The following is a 19081-nucleotide window of genomic DNA, read 5'->3' as shown; positions in this document are numbered from 1 at the left end:
ATCATGCAGACTTGGCATTTTCCAATACTTACTGTTGCCTGAGGTTTCTTATAATAGAGCAGGATGAGCGACACAACTTCTCGTTTTGTAATTTGGTACGTATGTATGTGTTTTATACCTACATGTTATGTGTGTGTCTATATGTACGCGCAGCGATACATACATGTATATGTATATGTATATATGTATGTCAGAGAATACCTAAATATATAATCGTATGAAACAAGCTCTATTTATCCCTGTTCCATAAACTTCATATCAATTCAATAAATAAAATTTGTTCAAAATCCAATCATCACAACACATTAACATTTAATTTTTCCCTATTTTCTGTGTTTGTCATTGAATATTAAAAGTTTTGCTTTTTTTTTTTTTTTACTATTTCACCTCTTTTCTAGGTAGTCCATAATTTTAAAACAATATATATGGCACCACTTGGTCTTCACAGCTTTCAAGACAGGACTGTCAAGGCAAGGACACTCCTTAGGGGACCCTGTCTCATAAAGTCAAATTATGCGGGATGAGTCAGGGATGCAGGAGCTAAAAACAGTGTCCCTTTAAAAATGTGCATGCCTTTCAAATGGAATAAGTAAAGTACTTGCAGATGCAAATGGTTTCAAGTTTCACTGGAGACCCAGCGAGAGCGGCTGTTCTCAAAGTTGCCAGGCAGTGTGGAAACGCCCGCTGAGGAGCACACAGTGAGGCGGCCACTGGCTGTGTGTCCTTGGGGAAGCCCCTTCTGCGGTCCCCTCCATTGTCTGCGTGACAAAGTGGACATAGAACTCCCCCATCTGCTGCCCAGGGCGGGTGAGGACCTTGCACACACACGGCGTGTTTGTGAGCTGCGCAGAGTGGGGTCTCCCTGGCAATGGCCACAGCCTCCAGGGGCACTGACACCTCCCGTCTAACTGGTAGACAGTTTCTGCCTCTTCCTGTTTAGGGATTGGAGAGGGAAGCGCGTCTGGATGACTGCTAAGGTAAATATGGGATGGGCAGCACGTCTTCCCTTTCTTCTCTCCCTTCCCACGCACCTGCCTGGCTCCCTGGCTCTCGCGCCATGGCCGGAGTCGATGTGAGCTGCAAAGTCCATATGTGAACAGCTGTGGGCAAGTCGTGCAACAGTACTCATGGGACTTACTACGCATCTAAGCCGCTGAACTTCAGCTGGACCCCAAATGGCCTTGGTCACGTTTTGTTTCTGTTTTGTCATTTCCGGCTGAATCTCCCACAGTCTCAGCCCTGCTCTCCTTGCTCTGCCTTCTCCTCCCCACAGCTTCTTTGCAGATAACACCCTGGCCGTATTATGCAACTGAACCCATTATTATCCGGGGGAAACTTACCCTCCTCTGCTCTCTACATCTTCTTTCTCCTTCTGGTTTTGGGGAAAGAGGAGCTCCTTTCCATCAATAAGGTCAACCTCTTCCTGTTTCCTTTCTTCCTCGTTATTTTCCACTCCTCAGTTTTGGATTCTTCTCTTGGTCAGCAACTATATCCGAATTCTTCCAGCTGTGAAACCAACAAATGAAAGGCCTCGTGCACCAAGGCTGCTCCCGCGTGCGGCCAACCCAGCTGTGTGGCCTTGGCCTGAAGCACAGCCCTGCTGCCACCTTCCTGCACTCCGTGGGGGAGACGGGCGGTGCACACTACCCAGAAGCGGAATATGCGTTTCACAGAAAATGACCAATTTAAAGAGAAAATTAAAGCAGAAAAGGGGGTGAGAATGGCAGAGCGTGTGTGGGCACCACAGCGCACATGCTAGGATCCCGGGTTGCTGTTTCTAAGGCCCGCGTGTTGGTGCGCGTGCGCATGCGTCCCCACCACCTGAAAGCTTGGTAGTGCCTGTTTCCCCGGCAATAGACCCATGGGTGAATTTACCCTCTTCTCTGTGTCTTTCTATATTTTCCATGCTTTCTGTGACGAACATAATCATACATATCGCTACTTCTTTTTTTTTTTTTTTTTTTTCTTTTTTGAGACGGAGTCTCGCTCTGTCTCCCAGGCTGGAGAGCAGGTGGCGCCATCTTGGCTCACTGCAAGCTCCGCCTCCCGGGTTCACGCCATTCTCCTGCCTCGGCCTCCCGAGTAGCTGGGACTACAGGCGCCCACCATCACGCCCGGGTAATTTTTTTGTATTTTTAGTAGAGACGGGGTTTCACCGCGTTAGCCAGGATGGTCTCGATCTCCTGACCTCGTGATCTGCCCTCTTCGGCCTCCCAAAGTGTTGGGATTACAGGCGTGAGCCACCGCGCCCGGCCACATATCATTTCTTCTATTGTGCATTTACTGCACACCAAGCACTTCTATTGGGCGTTCACTGCACACCAACCCTAAGTAAGGGCTTTCTGTGCACGTTCTCATTTCATGCTTATGACACTCTGAGAATTAAGACCATTTTGACCCCTGTCTTACAGATGAGGAGGCTGAGGCCTAGTGCTCCTAGAGGGCTTGGCCAAGAGCAGGAGGCGGAGGTGGTGGGAGGCTGTTCCCCTGCGGTGAGTGCCCACACGGTGGGCTGTGGTTTCCACGCAGGGTCTCACAGGCCGGTGCTCTCAAGAGCCACACCTGAAGAATGGCAGGACCCAGGGTGGGCAGAAGAGGAAGGTGAACTGAGGAATAGTTGCAACAGAGGCCTCGGCCAACCCTATGGAGGGCCCTGAATCTGAGAGCCCTGAGTTGCTCCACCTGAGGCAGGAGGCCAGGTGTTGCACCCATGCGCTGGCCACTCGCTGGGCATAGGCTGTGTCCAGGGAGGGTACCAGTGCTTGGGTGAGCTTCCCTTCAAGAAGGAGAGGCCCCAGATAGGGGGTGTCAATAGTTGACACTTTCTGCAGCTGGCGGGACAGCGCTTCGTTGAGGGGGACTCTGGGTGGCCCACTACAGTGTCTACCACAAATGCCTACCTGGTCTCCAGGACACGTTCAAATCTCGCCACCCCCAGGAGGCCTTCCTGGATTCCCACGGATCAGAACAGGCCTGGGATGCTCTCTTCCCATGTCCCTCAAGCTTGCTTGAGCTGTCTCAGGCATGACAGCTGTTGTGGGTTTGAAAGGCTCTGCCACTAGACTGTGATTCCCTGGGGAAGCAATAATCCCCTTTGGGGACATCACTGACTTCAAAATGGTTAAGGGTAATAGGCAAAAGACCTGCTTCTGTGGCCAGGCAGCGTGCCTTGGGTGTCACGTGTACCTGGCTGGGAGTTGTCTAGGGATGACTTTGGGCTGCAGTTGGTGTTCCTGGAAGGCCACAAGACATGGCTGCTCTTCCAGAGTTGGTGTGGGTGAGTCCGCTAGGAGTGCTGGCTCTTTGGAGTTCACACTGCTTGGAGGGTTCTGCCCCCCAGTGTAACTCACCCAAACTCACTAAAGCAGCAAATGGCAGCTCCAAGACTTAGCCTCAGGGAGGTGGACATCAGAAGGCATTTGATGAGGAAAGGACTCAGGTGCGGCCGCACCTGGCTATCTGTGGGTGAGGGCCTGGGCAGTTGGGTCCTGGGCAGATGGGTCCTGGGTAGGTGGAGTAGGTCTTGGGCAACTGGGTCTTGGACAGGTGGAGTGGGTCTTAGGCAGGTACATCCTGGGTAGGTAGGTTCTTCTGGGCAGGAGGGGTGGGTTCTGGGCAGGTGGATTCTGGGCAGTTGGATTCTGGAATAGGTGGGTCCTGGGCAGGTGGATTCTGGGCAGGTGGGTCTTGGGCAGGTGGGTCCTGGGCAGGTGGGTCCTGGGCAGGTGGGTCCTGGGTGGGTGGGTCATGGGCAGGTGGATTCTGGACAGGTAAGTTTTGGACAGGTGGGGTCCTGGGCACGTGGGTCCTGGGTGGGTGGGTCCTGGACGGGTGGGTCCTGGGTGGGTGGGTACTGGGCAAGTGGATTCTGGGCAGAAAAGTTTTGGACAGGTGGGGTCCTCGGCACGTGGGTCCCGGGTGGGTGGGTGCTGGGCAGATGAGTTCAGGGCAGATGGGTCTTAGGCATGTGGATTCTGGGAAGGTAGATTCTGGGCAGGTGTGTCCTGGGCAGGGGAGTTATGGGCAGGGGAGTTCTGAGTGTTAGACAGGTGGGTCTTGGGCAGGTGGGTCCTGGGCAGGTGGATTCTGGGAAGGAGAGTTTTAGACAGGTGAGTCTTGGCCAGGTGGATTCTGGGCAGGTGGGCCCACAGATGACAGGCCTTTAGCAGGGCTGAAGGGGAAGGGGAATGGAGTGGCTTACAACTGTCATCCAAGTTTCATCCTTTTATGGTTTGAGGGACATTGCTTTTCAAAGCCTGATGTGTACAGTTTATTAAAATATAACCTTTCCCACACAAGACAAGAGAACAAAGCTTGGGAAGTGGATGCTCACAGTTTGTTGGAGGCGGCACAGCACAGTTGTTGGAACCACGTGCTCTGGGCAGGCTGACTGTGTTTGAACACTGCCTCTACTGCTTCCCAACTACAGGACCAGCGGCCAGGCCACAGTTTTCTCATCTGCAAATAGGGAGAGTGGCAGGACCTACTTCATAGGCTGTTTGAGGCTTAAGTGAATTAATATTTTTAAAGCATGTGGAATAGAGCATGATACAAAATAAGTGCTATATAAAGACTCGATAAATAGATTTGGTTGAAAGACATATGAGACAGCACTTTGAAAAGAGTCAGAAACTGATCTAATAAGGTGGTCTGTGATGTGGGACAATCATTGCATCTTGCCATGTCAGCGTATTTAGCTGTGAACCGGGCAGAGAGTTGCAGTTATTGAAAGCATGGCCGTGTATTTGTTGGTGTTCTTTAAAGAATATTATGCTGCTCTGATAGTGGAGCTTTGTAGTTGAAAGGGGTTGCCCAGAGGTCATTTGTTCCCTAAAAACTTAGCAAGGGGTCGGGCGCAGTGGCTCACGCCTGTAATCCCAGCACTTTGGGAGGCTGAGGTGGGTGGATCATGAGGTCAGGAGATTGAGACCATCCTGGCTAACACGGTGAAACCCCGTCTCTACTAAAAAGACAAAAAAAATTAGCCAGGCGTGGTGGTGGGTACCTGTAGTTTTAGCTACTTGGGAGGCTGAGGCAGGAAAATGACGTGAACCCGGGAGGCAGAGCTTGCAGTGAGCCAAGATCGCGCCACTGCACTTCAGCCTGGGTGACAGAGCGATACTCCGTCTAAAAAAAAAAAAAAAAAAGTAGCAAGGAAAGTAAGCAGACTACAGTGGAACTAATATGCAGTATTGCAAATGGGAAAGGACGTTCGTATTCAAACCACATCCCTCTGCCCTGGTGAAAGTGAGATGCTTTCAAATGGCTTTGCAGCTACCTTCAGATGGAGGTGCAGGGATTTAACCCTTTCCAGAATCTCTCTTCTCCCATCCCTGTAAACCATGTGCTTGTTTAGAAAGCAGGGCATTTGTATGACATGGAGTAGCTTGCAGAACCTGTTTTTTCCCATCCCAAATGATAGTCTTCTAGAATGTACATTCTTTTAATGGCACACAATTGTTGCTGGAGCCAGAGATTTTACAACAGGATGAACAATGTTGCTCCCATCTCAGTTAATTTGTGAACCACTATTTGATTGAATGCATTTATAATATTAAAGATTCATAATATCTTGCAGGAGAACACAAATATCTAAGTGAACATTTGTGACCTTTGTAAAATCCACAGAAAAGCAACATTAAAATTTAACGTAAACCATCCCAAATGAAGGGGTTTTTGTTTTGTTTTGTTTTGTGTTTGAGATGGAGTCTCACTCTGTCTCACATGCTGGAGTGCAGTGGTGCAATCTCAACTCACTGCAACCTCTGCCTCCTGGGTTCCAGCGATTATCCTACCTCAGCCTCCAGAGTAGCTGGGATTACAGGTGCACGCCACCACACCCTGCTAATTTTTTTTTATTTTTAGTAGACATGGGGTTTCACCATGTTGGCCAGGCTGGTCTGGAACTCCTGACCTCAAGTGATCCACCCGTCTCGGCCTCCCAAAGTGCTGGAATTACAGATGTGAGCCACAGTGTTTGGCCCCCAAATGAAGGTTTTTAGAGCAATATCTGTGTCGTCACATTGGCTACGGATATTCATTTTGATTACTGGTTCACCTGTTAAGGTCCCTGCTATAATGCAATCAATGTGACATTCTAATTGGCATTATAGATGGAACAGTCTACAATGGTTACACTATAATATTCAACAAATTTGCCCGAAGGCAGTAAAGATTCAACTACTCACCAAGGACTTAGGCCGCATTTACTGAGTGTTGGGGGTGAGAATGCACAGTAAATGGGAACAGCATCCCCCTTTCAAAAAGCCGGCCATTCAGGAGAGGTGATGGACACACCCAGGAGGCTGAGGAACGCCATCCTGTAAGCTCCAGGAAGAGCAGGAGCTCTGCAGAAGCAGAGGCAGAAAGACGCTCGGGCTAGTCAAGCAGCTGAGTCCCAGTGACTGTAGCTACAGATGCCATTGATGATGATGATGATGGTGATGACGACATGAAGGCAGGCCTGTGGGGTGTGGGGGCTTGGCTGCCAGGACCTGTTTCCCTGGCTTGGCGGGTTGCTTGGTGGGCGGCGGGAAGAGGAGGTGAGCACTGAGTGGAGATGCAACAGATAACGGGGTTCTGCCAGGAAGAGCCCGAGAAAAGCCCCGGCAGGTGGGTGTCTCAGTTCCTTCTCTTTCATTTCTGTCGCAGGGCAGTTCCCTCCCCTTCCCATGCCTTCCCTTCTTTAGTCACTGTGGAGCCCCCATTCATGAATAAAGTTACCAAGTGTCTCTTCCATGCCACACAGTGTGTGTTTCATAGGTATACAAACACTTTGTGTTTCATAGGTATACAAAAAATTTCATTTCATCCTCAGATGTGCTGGGCATTCTTGAAATTTCAGGAAACCAGCCAAAATTAAAATATCATCTGTTTAGCCTCCTTCCTCCAGCACCCATGTGCCCATAATGAAATATGTGCCCACACGCCTCTGCTCTGCTTCCATAAAATTATGTGCAACTCCCAAGAAATGACCATATCCTAAAATCAACTTTAATATAGACCGAAACCTCATTGAAACATCGAGATGATTATAATAATGACCAATGTCATATAGGGTTTTTACAAACAAATTTATTTATCCGAGTGTAGATTTAGAATATATGAATTAGATACGTGTGCTTTAATCCTACGTCGAGTGAAATTTAGTCACTAATTCCCCCTATTTTCATCTGACTCCTTTTCTAGGAACTACGATAGCATATAATTTAGGAGTTGAAAAGAAATAACAGTGCATGAAGAACACAGTTCCCAAAATGAATAGACGGATCTGGCATTTTCAGTATAGTGTATTTAGAAGAATAGATGGTTTGACTTTTAACCATTTTGGTATCTTATTGCTCTTAACACTGGCAGAGCAAAGGCAGAGTCTGCATTGGCCGAGGAGAGCGTTTTACTTGAAAATTCTCTAAAAACAGTGTTCTCTACATAAGTAGACATAGTTGCTTCCGTGAAACTCCCTGACGATGGGTGGTGTCTGGTCAGAAGATGCCTCACGGGGGTAAGCTGGCAGAATTTCTCGCAGAATGAGGCTGTCCTCATCAGTTGAAGCAAAATCTCCACTTGCTGAGTGCCTCTGTTTTCTCTGAGTTTGAGTTCAGAGCGATTTTTAAAAGCACTGGAGGGAGCCAGGCAGACGGTGAGGCCCAGCAGCAAGGAATGCGATGGAACGCAACTCCCAGCTGCCAGAGTGCTGTTTCCTTCTTACAGTTTTAACTTTAACTTTTATAGATCTGCTACCCTTTAGGCTCCCGTAACACATTATTTTCCTGTTAGTAAAGAAATTATTTCATTGTCTTACGATGTAGTTCGTTACACTCCATTGTGCGCTGTCGGAAGGTATGACTGTGTCTTCCTCCTTGTGTGCCAGCCCGGCTGGGTGACGTTCATGTGGGAGACACCGTCAGTCGGACGGGTGCCGCTCCTCCTCCCTGGTATTTACTCCGATCCCACTTCCAACCTGAACACCTTGGTTCCAGGGACACCCCACTGGGATGCGTTTTGCTTATTTGTTTTCTTATATTTATTTATTTATTTTATTTATTTTATTTATTTTTGAGACGGCATCTCACTCTGTCACCCAGGCTGGAGTGCACTGGCGCAATCTTGGCTCACTGCAACCCTTGCCTCCAGGGTTCAAGCAATTCTCCTGCCTCAGCCTCCCAAGTAGCTGGGATTACAGGCGCCTGCCACCATACCCAGCTAATTTTTCTATTTTTAGTTGAGACAGGGTTTCACCATGTTGACCAGGCTGATCTCAAACTCCTGACCTCAGGTGATCTGCCCGTCTTTGCCTCCCAAATGGCTGAGACTACAAGCATGAGCCACCGCGCCTGGCCTGTTTTCTTATATTTAAAATGGAATTGTGTGTGTGTGTGTGTGTGTGTGCTTGTTGATTCTGTTTCTCACATTTTATCACCAACTCTTAAAGGCAGGTGTGAAATCTTTTACTTTATATAATTGTGTGCACCTGGACACTCACAAATTCTTTTTGTTGTTGTTTTTTAGAGATGGTTGGTGGGGTGGGGCAGGGGAGTTTCATGATGCTGCCCAGGCTGGTCTCGAACTCCTGGCCTCAAGTGTTCTTCCCACCTAGGCCTCCCAAAGTGTTGGGATTACAGGCAGGAACCACTGCGCCCGGCCAGGAGTTCTTCACTGGTTAACACCGTCTGGAAGACAATTTAGCTGCCAGTGGGTCTTTACAGAGAAATTTTGCGTTTTGCTCATTTTATTTCAAAATAATAATCACTTGGTATTTCTTTAAGTAAAGTGAAGTTTTCAAAACAGACTTCATTTTTTAAAAGCAAGCAAAATTTCTCAAATCTGCTGTGTGTATTTTATGAAACTCTGCGCCTTTCTTTTTTTTTTTTTTTTTTTTTTTTGAGACGAAGTTTCACTCTTGTCCCTCAGACTGGAGGGCAGTGGCGTGATGGCGGCTCACTGCAACCTCCGCCTCCCAGGTTCAAGGAATTCTCCTGCCTCAGCCTCCTGAGGAGCTGGGATTACAGGCACCTGCCACCACGCCCGGCTAATTTTTGTATTTTTAGTAGAGACAAGATTTCACCGTGTTGGCCAGGCTGGTCTCCAACTTCTGACCTCAGGCGATCTACCTGCCTCGGCCTTCCAAAGTGCTGGGATTACAGGCATGAGCCACTGCGCCCCGCCTCTGTGCCTTTATTTCAATACATATTTACTTTGGTTAAGGCAGGCTGCTAGAAAACGTCCTGAAACCTAAAAGCCAGAATAAAGCCTATTTGGAAACCCACTGACTCAATACACCATTCTCTTGCCACCAATTCCATAGCATTTCTCTGTCCCTGTGATTGGCCGGACAGGTGTGATCTCTGTTCAGCCTCCTGGGTCCCATCCCACACGATGTCTGAGCTCTGAGTGCCCGGGCAGCTCATCCACACCCAGCCTTTGCTTCTCCTCTTTCCCCTGTGTTTTCTTTCCCATTAGCACTTCTAAAGACGGGGTAGGGAGGGAAATTAAAGTGAGGTTGGGGAATATCTACGGATTCACTATTTCCAGATCCTAATTAACAGGTCATTTAGGACTTTTTCTCTACTCTAAGTGTACCAGGATCCAGGAGCCTGATGCCGGCTTCCCGTCACGTGAGCCCATCTCTTAAAACAAATCTCTCTCTCTCCGTATATTTTCATTCCGTGGGTTCTGTTTCCCTGGAGAACCCTGGCTAGTATGAGATGGAATTGGACAGTATTTGTCTTTTGTGACCAGCTTTGTTCACAGAACAGAATATTTTCAAGATTCATCCAAGGTGTAGCCTGTATCAATACGTCATTACATGGGTATCACATGTTGTTTATAGATTCGTCAGGGTGGACATTTGTGTTCCTTCCGCCTTTCGGCTCTTATGAATTGTCTCTTCTTTATCTAAGTCAATGTGGTGGTGGAAGGTATAGGTCGCCCAGTCCAGCCTGCGGTTGTCTTTGTTCTACAATTTTCACAAACAAACCTCATGAATGACCAATACTTTAAATGGGAGATTTTACATCTAAATCCCACATCTGGCTTCTCTCAGAGATGAGGCAGTGCCTGGCCAGGTCTGCCCTTACTCGGGGCCATGCTGGGTCCCCGCTCTTGCCGGTGGTCTCTGGCTGCTTCTCATGGGGACCACACCCCTGAACCAGGAGGATTCGTATTTGCCAAGCTCAGCTGCCTCCTGCCCCTGGGGACTCAGCCTGGAGTGGAGGTGGGTGGGGGTGCTCACCAGGCAGGCGTCTCTTCTGAAAGGTTGGAGGTCATACTCGTCATTAAATATCTTTAATGTTGTTTGGCTTAGAGCTTAATATAGTATTTTCTTTCTTCCTTTCCTCTTCCTTTTTTTATTACAAAATATTACTTTTCTAAAATTCCCATAATGGTTTAAAAATTCATATATCATCTAAGGACCATAGTTGGGATTCTAAAATGCAGACAAAACCCATGATTCTCCACGGACTTTTGAAATTCCACCACTCCGCGTTGCCCCCTTCCTGTTGCTCCAGCTCTTGGCATCCCTACCCGGCCAAACAGCTGTCCCCTAAAAGTCCGAATGTACAGGCCAGGGAGAGTGCCGTGCATTGGCTGCCCGAAGTGACGCCTTGGGTACAATCTTGCAACTGTGTGAGCTGATGTGGAGCCCCTCGGCAAAATATCTGCTGCTGAGGATTGGGTGTGTGCGTGAGTGTGTGTGCACACATCTTTCCATGAGAAACTTTCACCAAAGCTTAGAGCCCTGTTTTGGACCAGGGAAGGGGAGGGCTGAGTGGCATGCATTGCTTTCTTGGGGGCCCTCTGGCTGCCTGGATGGCTCTCCACAAAAGAAGTGGGTTTATGAGAGGCAGGAGGCGGAGAGACACTGGTTTCCCTTTATTACTTGAAGAAAAAGGAAAACTCCTCACTGGAAGAATGACAGCTGTTGATATAAACAAGTGTTTTTGATAAAATCTATCCTCCTAGCCCAATAGAACGAAGGTGAGCGTTTTGCTAGGAAATGCCTTTTGGAGAAAAAAGTTAGCACACACATGTTTGGATTACTTTATAAAAACATTCATTTATTTACTTGCTTGTTTTTAAATTGTGGTATGATGTAAACCCATTCCACCCCAATTCCCCTTCTCTCAGCCCCTCTCATCTACCCTCATCTACTGACTGTGGCTATGAATTTGTCTATTCTAGATGTTTCATCAGTGTGTGTGATGGCTAATGTTATGTGTCAGCTTGGTTGGGCCACAGTGTCCAGATATTTGGTTAAACATTATCATCGTGGATGTTTCTGTGAAGGTATTTTTTGGATGAGATTAACATTTCAATTAGTAGACTTGGAGTAAAGCGAATTCATCTCCACAGTGCAGATGAGCCTCATCCAATCAGTTCACAACTCGAGAGAAAAAGACTGGTCTCCCCAGAAAGACCTCTGCAGCTCTTCCCAGGGTCCCCGGCCTGTCCACCTGCCCCAGTCAATCATGGCCTTGCCCTCCTCCACAGTCACATGAGCCCATTCCTTAAATCTCCCAGCCGAGCGCAGTGGCTCACGCCTGTAGTCCCAGCACTTTGGGAGGCTGAGGCAGGCAGATCACAAGGTCAGGAGATCGAGACCATCCTGGCTAACACGGTGAAACCCCGTCTCTACTAAAAATACAATAAAATTAGCCGGGCGTGGTGGCGGGCACCTGTAGTCCCAGCTACTTGGGAGGCTGAGGCAGGAGAATGGCGTGAACTCGGGAGGTGGAGCTTGCAGTGAGCAGAGATCACGCCACTGCACTCTAGCCTGGGCGACAGAGCGAGACTCCATCTCAAAATACACACACATACACACACACACACACAAATAAAACAAAACATAAACAAATTTCCCTCTCCGTATGTTTTCATTTTGTGGGTTTTGTTTCTCTGGAGAAGCCTGGCTAGTACGAGATGGAATTGGACAGTATTTGTCTTTTGTGACCAGCTTCGTTCACAGAACAGAATATTTTCAAGATTCATCCAAGGTGTAGCCTGTATCAATACGTCATTACATGGGTATCACATGTTGTTTATAGATTCGTCAGGGAGAACATTTGTGTTCCTTCCACCTTTCGGATCTTATGAATCTAGCGCTGCTTCCAGCATTAGTGCCCAGGTTCCCGTCAGTCCCTCTTCTCAGTTCTTCGGGTGAGCTGCTTCCTAAGAGACCTGCTTCTTTTGAGTCATCCCCGCAGCCCCTGCCCTAGTTTGCATGTCAGGTTCCAATCGGGTAAACAATGGGGCTCTCGCTCAGATGTTCCCTTGACGGTCACCCTGGCCAGCACGTTGGCTTTAATTATATGGATTGATTTGTGAATTGTCATCTCACTATTTTAGCAATTGTAAATATCGGCAGTGCTGTGTTTCCCTTTACCCCTCTCTTTTGTGGGAAATAGACATGATCAATGTGTTCTCAAGGTCTGGTTTTTGCCAAAGTATCACATTTTTTTTCTGATAGAAATTTACTGTCCCCTTGGCAAGAATCCATGTTATTGGAACATTTCCAGGAAGCCCTTTGGTGGCACGTGAGACCTAGCTCCGTGGCACTGGACGAATCTCCTGAAGCAGAAGTTTCAGTGGCTCCTGGAACATCACCTCCTCTACGGGGAGCCAAGAACTCCCAGGAAGCGGGGAGGGGGTTGGAATGCACAGGCCACCAGCTCTGTCGGCTCTGGGGTGACCCTAAGAGAAGAAAGAAGCAGACAGCAGCCCTCGTCTCAATGCGTGTTCATCACATTGGTCACTAGGAGACCCCATTTCAGTGCATTTGGTGATCAGGAGATGATGTTTGTATCTTTCCTAATGTGCTGATAGTCATGGGCTGCACATCTGGCAGAAGGGAGAGAGCAAGAGTTCTGGGACACTGTTATCTTGGCTGGAGTCCAGATCCCATTCTGATGTCTTGAGCAGATGACTTCTTCAGCCTCAGTTTCCTCTTTGTGACATTGGAATGATGCTGTTACCCACTTAAGGATGTTATAAAATCACAGCACGTAAGAGCTGCTTTAAACTACGAAGAACTTTGTAAACGGTGGTAAGGCTTTATTTCATAGGAAGAGAATATGAGCAGGAAAAACTTTATTCATTTTTAAGATATAAAATGTGTGGAAAATTACAGTGAATAGATTTTATAACACATCCTTTTTCTCTGTGTTCATTGCAGATTTTCACATAATTTTTTAAAATCAGCATATGTCGGCCAGGCGTGGTGGCTCACGCCTGTAATCCTAGCACTTTGGGAGGCCGAGGCAGGCGGATCACGAGGTCAGGAGATCGAAACCATCCTGGCTAACACGGTGAAACCCCGTCTCTACTAAAAATACAAAAAATTAGCCTGTCGTGGTGGTGGGCGCCTGTAGTCCCAGCTACTTGGGAGGCTGAGGCAGGAGAATGGCGTGAACCCGGGAGGCAGAGCTTGCAGTGAGCCAAGATCGCACCACTGCACTCCAGCCTGGGCGACAGAGCAAGACTCTGTCTCAAAAAAAAAAAAAAAAGATACTATTAGGTTGAACCACATAAAATTACCACTTGTTCAGTCAAAAATGGTCAAATATAAGCAATTTCATGTGGTTTGTCTGGATATTTTTCTCAAAAAAAGTTTTAGTTGTAGACTGTATTCCTTAAAAAAATTGGTATCAAATAAATGATATGTTCATGATTAAAACAGTATATCATAAAAGCAAAGCTGCAATAATTATTGATGCCTACACTAATTTTAAATAGTCAAATTATGCTCCATGTCATTGCATTTTAGAGCTGAGAAGCACCTAAGAGATCATTAATCTAACATTATTTTTAAGATATGGAAATTGAGTCTCAAAGAGGTTAATCACACATCCAGGACCAGAACTCATATTTCCTGATTTCTAATTCAGTACTTTCCCCCCATTCTATACGGCCACGCTATACAACATGCATATGGAATAGGCTGATTGTACAAGAGCCCTAGTGTTTTGTCAAATTTGCATATAAAAAGATTCTAAGAAATCACAGTTCTACTATAGTGTAAATAAGACCTAAATGAAAATATTAGCTGTTGAAATATTAAACATGTACTTAGTGCTTTTGCTCACCTCTTTACACTTCAGGGCATATATATGACAAGCGATTTGGACCAACTCTTTCATGGATGGTCTTCAAGTACCTTCCCAGGACTCTGCCTCCCAAGTCCCTGAACCAACTTAGCCCCATCCACCCCAGCACCAAAAATGTGAGGAAAAAGATGTGGCCAGGTGCGGGCTCACGCCTGTAATCCCAGCACTTTGGGACGCCAAGGTGGCTGGATCACGAGGTCAGGAGTTTGAGACCAGCCTGGCCAACATGGTGAAACCCTGTCTCTACTGAAAATACAAAAATTAGCAGGTATGGTGGCACATGCCTGTAGTCTCAGCTACTCGGGAGGCTGAGGCAGGAGAATCGCTTGAACCTGGGAGGCGGAGGTTGCAGTGAGCCTAGACTGTGCCATTGCACTCCAGCCTGGGCAACAGAGAAAGACTCCATCTCAAAAAAAAAAAAAAAGAAAAAAAGATGTATCCTGGTCTTCTGCATAATGTGCACTGTCCATCTGATGGACATGGACTGATCACGGTCATGTTCCTGCAGGTGAGGAGGCGCCAGAAGGACATGTGTAGGCGAGACAGCGAGCGTGTGCTACTCAGAGCTTAGGGAGGGCTGTTCGTTGAACTGAAATCTGAACATGTAGATCTCATTCTTAACGTTTGTAGGGAGAATCCCAAATTGTCAGCAACCCCTCACTCCCAGGCAAAATCCAAACTGCTGGGCTGTCCCCTTGGACTGATTTATGTGCTGGCTTTTGGGGACAGCTATCCTCTGCACAGTGGACACCAGGCTCTGTTAAGCTGACCTCTAAAGTGCCTTGAGCTTGGTTACCTTGGTGAGTTCACTGTTCTCCCAGAGTTGGAGAAACCCTCCAAGGCGAGTTAAACTGGGTGGGTGATTGGCCCCAAACCGGAGGGTTAAATAACAGAAGTTATGCTGGAGTCGGGCTTGGAGGATTTGGCTTCATGATGTGCAGAATTTTTTTTTTTTTTTTTTGAGACGGAGTCTCACTCTGTCGCCCAGGCTGGATGGAGTGCAGTGGCGCGATCTCGGCTCACTGCAAGCTCCGCATCCCGGGTTCACACCATTCTCCTGCCTCAGCCTCCCGGGTAGCTGGGACTATAGGCGCCGGCCACCATGCCCGGCTAATTTTTGTATTTTTAGTAGAGACGGGGTTTCACTGTGTTAGCCACGATGGTCTCGATCTCTTGACCTTGTGATCCACCTGCCTCGGCCTCCCAAAGTGCTGGGATTACAGGCATGAGCCACCACACCCGGCCTCGGCCTTTTTTTTTTTTTTTTTTTTGAGACGGAGTCTCACTCTTGTCGCCTAGGCTGGAGTGTAATGGTGCAATTTTGGCTGACTGCAACCTCCACTTCCTGGGTTCAAGAAATTCCCGTCTCAGCCTCCCAGGTAGCTGGGATTACAGGCACCCGCCTCAGCACCTGGCTAAATTTTGTATTTTTAGTAGAGACAGGGTTTCACCATGTTGACCAGGCTGGTCTCGAACTCCTGACCTCAGGTGATCCACCCTCCTGGGCCTCCCAAAGTGCTGGGATTATAGGCGTGAGTCACCGTACCTGGCCTCTGTGCAGAATTTCAAGTGGCGTCAGGGCTGTGGTCATGACAGATAGAGACACACAGAAGGGGAAAATCAGTCCCTTCGTTACCTGCTACCTCCTCAAGGCACCCACGGCTCTGTTTATTTGTTAGAGCATTTGGCCTATTTTGAGTATATAGCTCTGTTTCATTTCTTTGGCTGGGAGGCTCCTTTGGGCAGGCAGAGTATATTTTTTTCTCTTTGGGTCCCCTGTTCCTATTACATAGGAGACATTCATTGAAACTCTGTGGAATGAGTGAATGGAAGAATGAATGTGTATGTGCTCCGACTAGGACTTCGATGAATAGGCCGGGTGGACTTATGTAATATGATTTGAGTGGCATCATCTGCCACCAATTTGTGGAATGACATTATTAAACATTCATCTGGTTGGATGAAAGGCTTCTTCCTGGCTGGCATGGCTTTTGAAATGTAGCACCCTGCAGGGGTAGAGTAGGGCAAACCTCTGAAGTCATTACCACCCATTAGCAGCTGAGTGTGAATGGGTTAATCAGCTCACTTCCCCCTGGCGGCTGCCTGAGAGCAGGCCTGGAGGGCCCTGTGGGTCTGGGCTCCTGCAGAAGAGGCAGGGGGGTTTCAGGGCTCCTCCCAGCTTTTCCAGGAAGGCTGCCCTGGGGCCTCTAATAGGTGAGCGGGGACCTAAGACGCCCACCACCCCCAAGGTCAGGGGGATTCCTTTGTGTGTGTGCATTTGCTTTTCTACTTATTCTTCTTAAAGAAATTACCCATAAGCTGCCTAACAGTGCCTGGTCTACAGAACACTCAATAAATGTTGAAAAACAGCAGAATGTGGAAAGCATGGTTTTGCAAACCAACCCTGACTCTCTCAAGAGTCAATAGGATGACGCTGGGCCAGTAGCTTCCTCTCTGGGGTTCTTTGTTCAGCATCAATTGCTGATCAGACCACGGCTCTGATGGGGGCTCGTGTGCGCGCATGCGTGTGCATGCAGGAAAGCGTGTGTGTGTGTGTGTGGGGGGGGTGTATGTGGCACGTGGTGGGGGTGTGCATGCATGTGTATCTGTGTGTGTGCACACGGGTGCAAGTGTGTGTAGGGGGAGTCTCTGTGAGTTGGGCTATTTAAATATTTAAGGAAATGATCAGTATCAGGGCAGTGTTTTTGAATAGTTAAATGTGATTCAAGAAAACTGTTTTAAGAAAGAAATAAACGGTGCTATGACAACCCGAGAGTTAAAAAGAGACCTGTATCTGGAAACAAGGGATAATGTGCCACATTTTCCTCCAGGGCAAGCCGTGTCCCAGCCCCTCTGCTGGAAGACCTGAGCCACTGCCAGCTGCTTTGGGGGCAGCTCAACCAAGCCATGTCCACAGCGTAACAGGCCCCACACAAGTCCAACAGCCCAACACTCCTTTCCTCATGTCCACAGCGCAACGTGCCCCACACAAGTCCAACAGCCCAACACTCCTTTCCAGCGCAGAGGCCTGTTTTCCGCAGAAGGCGCACAACTCACACGTGCTCCGTTTCCATTTTGCAACCTCACATCCGTAGGTTTTTCTAACTTTGTTATGTCCAACAAATTGCATCTTTTGTGGCACATGATAAAAAGAACTAGGTTAAGCTGAAATCGTGTAGCCACTTCCCATGGCCTGGTGAGGAAATCAGAGTGTGTTTTGCTTTGTATTCTATTCCCACCTCAAAGGCGGGATTAAAATAGCACTGCTTGTCACGTCTCATTATGGAAATCGGTGTGGCCCTCACAGGGGCGCAGTCAGTTCAGGACTAGGAGCTGCTCTGAAGGTGTGACCTGCCTGTGGTCCAAGACCACAGCCTGTCATTTCAGAGCAGGGAAGACCGGCCAAATCTCCCACTAGTCTTAATTGTATTCACAAAAAAAAAAAAAAAAAAAAAAAAAAGGAGGCAGAGGGTCATGGGTTTCCCCACTCTGTAAACTGCTGGGGAAAAGAGAATGGATTTCACAAATGACTCGCTTTGTTTGCTTTCTATTGTCACATTGCACGGGCAGAAAGAGGCATGTTTTCTTCTGTTTTAAAATGTGCAAGAACCAGGGACACAGATCCCTGTTTCAAGAACATCTTCCAGATGGAAACGATTAGAATGCCCCCTCCTTACTTTCTTCGTGCTCATCTCTTCTAATACGTTGGCTCTTCCTTGCCGGAAGTCAAGGAGCAAGCAGTAAGGAAGTGTACGCCTCTGCATTTGTTCTCCTAATTGTCAGAAATAATTGGATTTTGGGAGAGAGGCAGGAAGGGTCGAGGTGAGGCTACCTTATGTGAGGAGGCAGGAAGAGTTGTCCCAGGATGTTGCATTGCTCTGTTTTGTTTGTTTGTTTCTTTTTTTTTAGAGCTCTGAGGGTGAATCTGATTCTTCTGTATTTTTTTTCCTTTTTTGGTGAGCTTTGTTTGGGGTTTTCCACGCTGTCGTTATTACTAACAATGAACCAGGGGAAGAAGGGTAGGGAGGAAAAGGTTTACTGGAAATAATTACGAGGCTGCTGCACAAATCAGGAGACAGGATGGTATAGAATTTTATTTTATTCTGTCTCCCCGCACTTCAGTCTCAAGTATGCTTCCCATAACGATGCAATTAATCTTGACATATGAAGACTGACCAGAATTCTAAACCTTAGGAAAACACACCTCAGCAAAATTCTACATGATGTTAACATAAAAAGCATGAGACAAGAAGGGAATTTAAATGATTAAAAATAATTGTAATGTAATTTCACTGGGTTCATACATACCATTGCATTTCTTGAGCCATTTTTACCTAATGCTGCTCCGAGACAGAAGAGCATCTGAAAGCGATGTCTGCATCGGGTCTGTCTCTCTGCTTGTTTCTTCCACTCCCCTGTCTTCAAGGCTCTTCCAAGAATGGACCTCACAGTCTCCTTCAGTCATTCACTCAAAGGCGGAACCATCCTCTGGACTAGGAAATGCATCCTTGCAGCTCTCTAAGCCTCTCTCAAGCTGTTTACTCTCCACTCTTCTGACCTCTCTTCAGAATGACATTTCTCAGACAGCAAAGTCCCCCTCATTTGCCTGGGAAATCTGCGATGCATTATCTAATACAGCTCATCCTCTAATAGATACTGATAGAAATCGATTTAAACCTTTACAACCCCTATTAATTATACACTTGAGATTTCAATAGCTGGTGAACGAAAACTTCACTAATATCCTGTAATCAGGCAGAGCGAGACAGCGTGGTAGAAATTGTAAATGTGTATCAAGCCAGGTATACGGAAGAAATCATCCAACCTGTGTGTACAAAGGGTAAAACCGTGAGTGTGTGTGTGAGCGAGGTCAGCTGTGAAGCTCTGGCCCGCCTCCGTACCACTCCAGCGCAGCTTACTGTGGTAACCAAGAGGGCAAAGCCCGCGAGGTTTCGCAAGAGACAGGTAGAACCCCAGAC

The 19081-nt window shown here is 47.5% G+C and overlaps 1 long non-coding RNA gene across 1 annotated transcript in view; it reads left to right on the top strand.

The window, feature by feature from the left end:
* The first annotated feature begins 668 nt into the window (after positions 1 to 668).
* The window catches only part of LOC115834671, a 30674-nt gene continuing 12261 nt past the window's right edge, over positions 669 to 19081 (top strand). Inside the window, exons 1-2 of the long non-coding RNA XR_004029554.1 lie at positions 669 to 977; positions 2412 to 2492. This is a non-coding gene — a long non-coding RNA (uncharacterized LOC115834671). The remainder of the gene's footprint in view (positions 978 to 2411; positions 2493 to 19081) is intronic.

Source organism: Nomascus leucogenys, chromosome 4, assembly GCF_006542625.1.
Source record: "Nomascus leucogenys isolate Asia chromosome 4, Asia_NLE_v1, whole genome shotgun sequence".
In the NCBI taxonomy this organism is placed as follows: domain Eukaryota; kingdom Metazoa; phylum Chordata; class Mammalia; order Primates; family Hylobatidae; genus Nomascus; species Nomascus leucogenys.
This window is presented reverse-complemented; position numbering and strand designations above follow the sequence as displayed.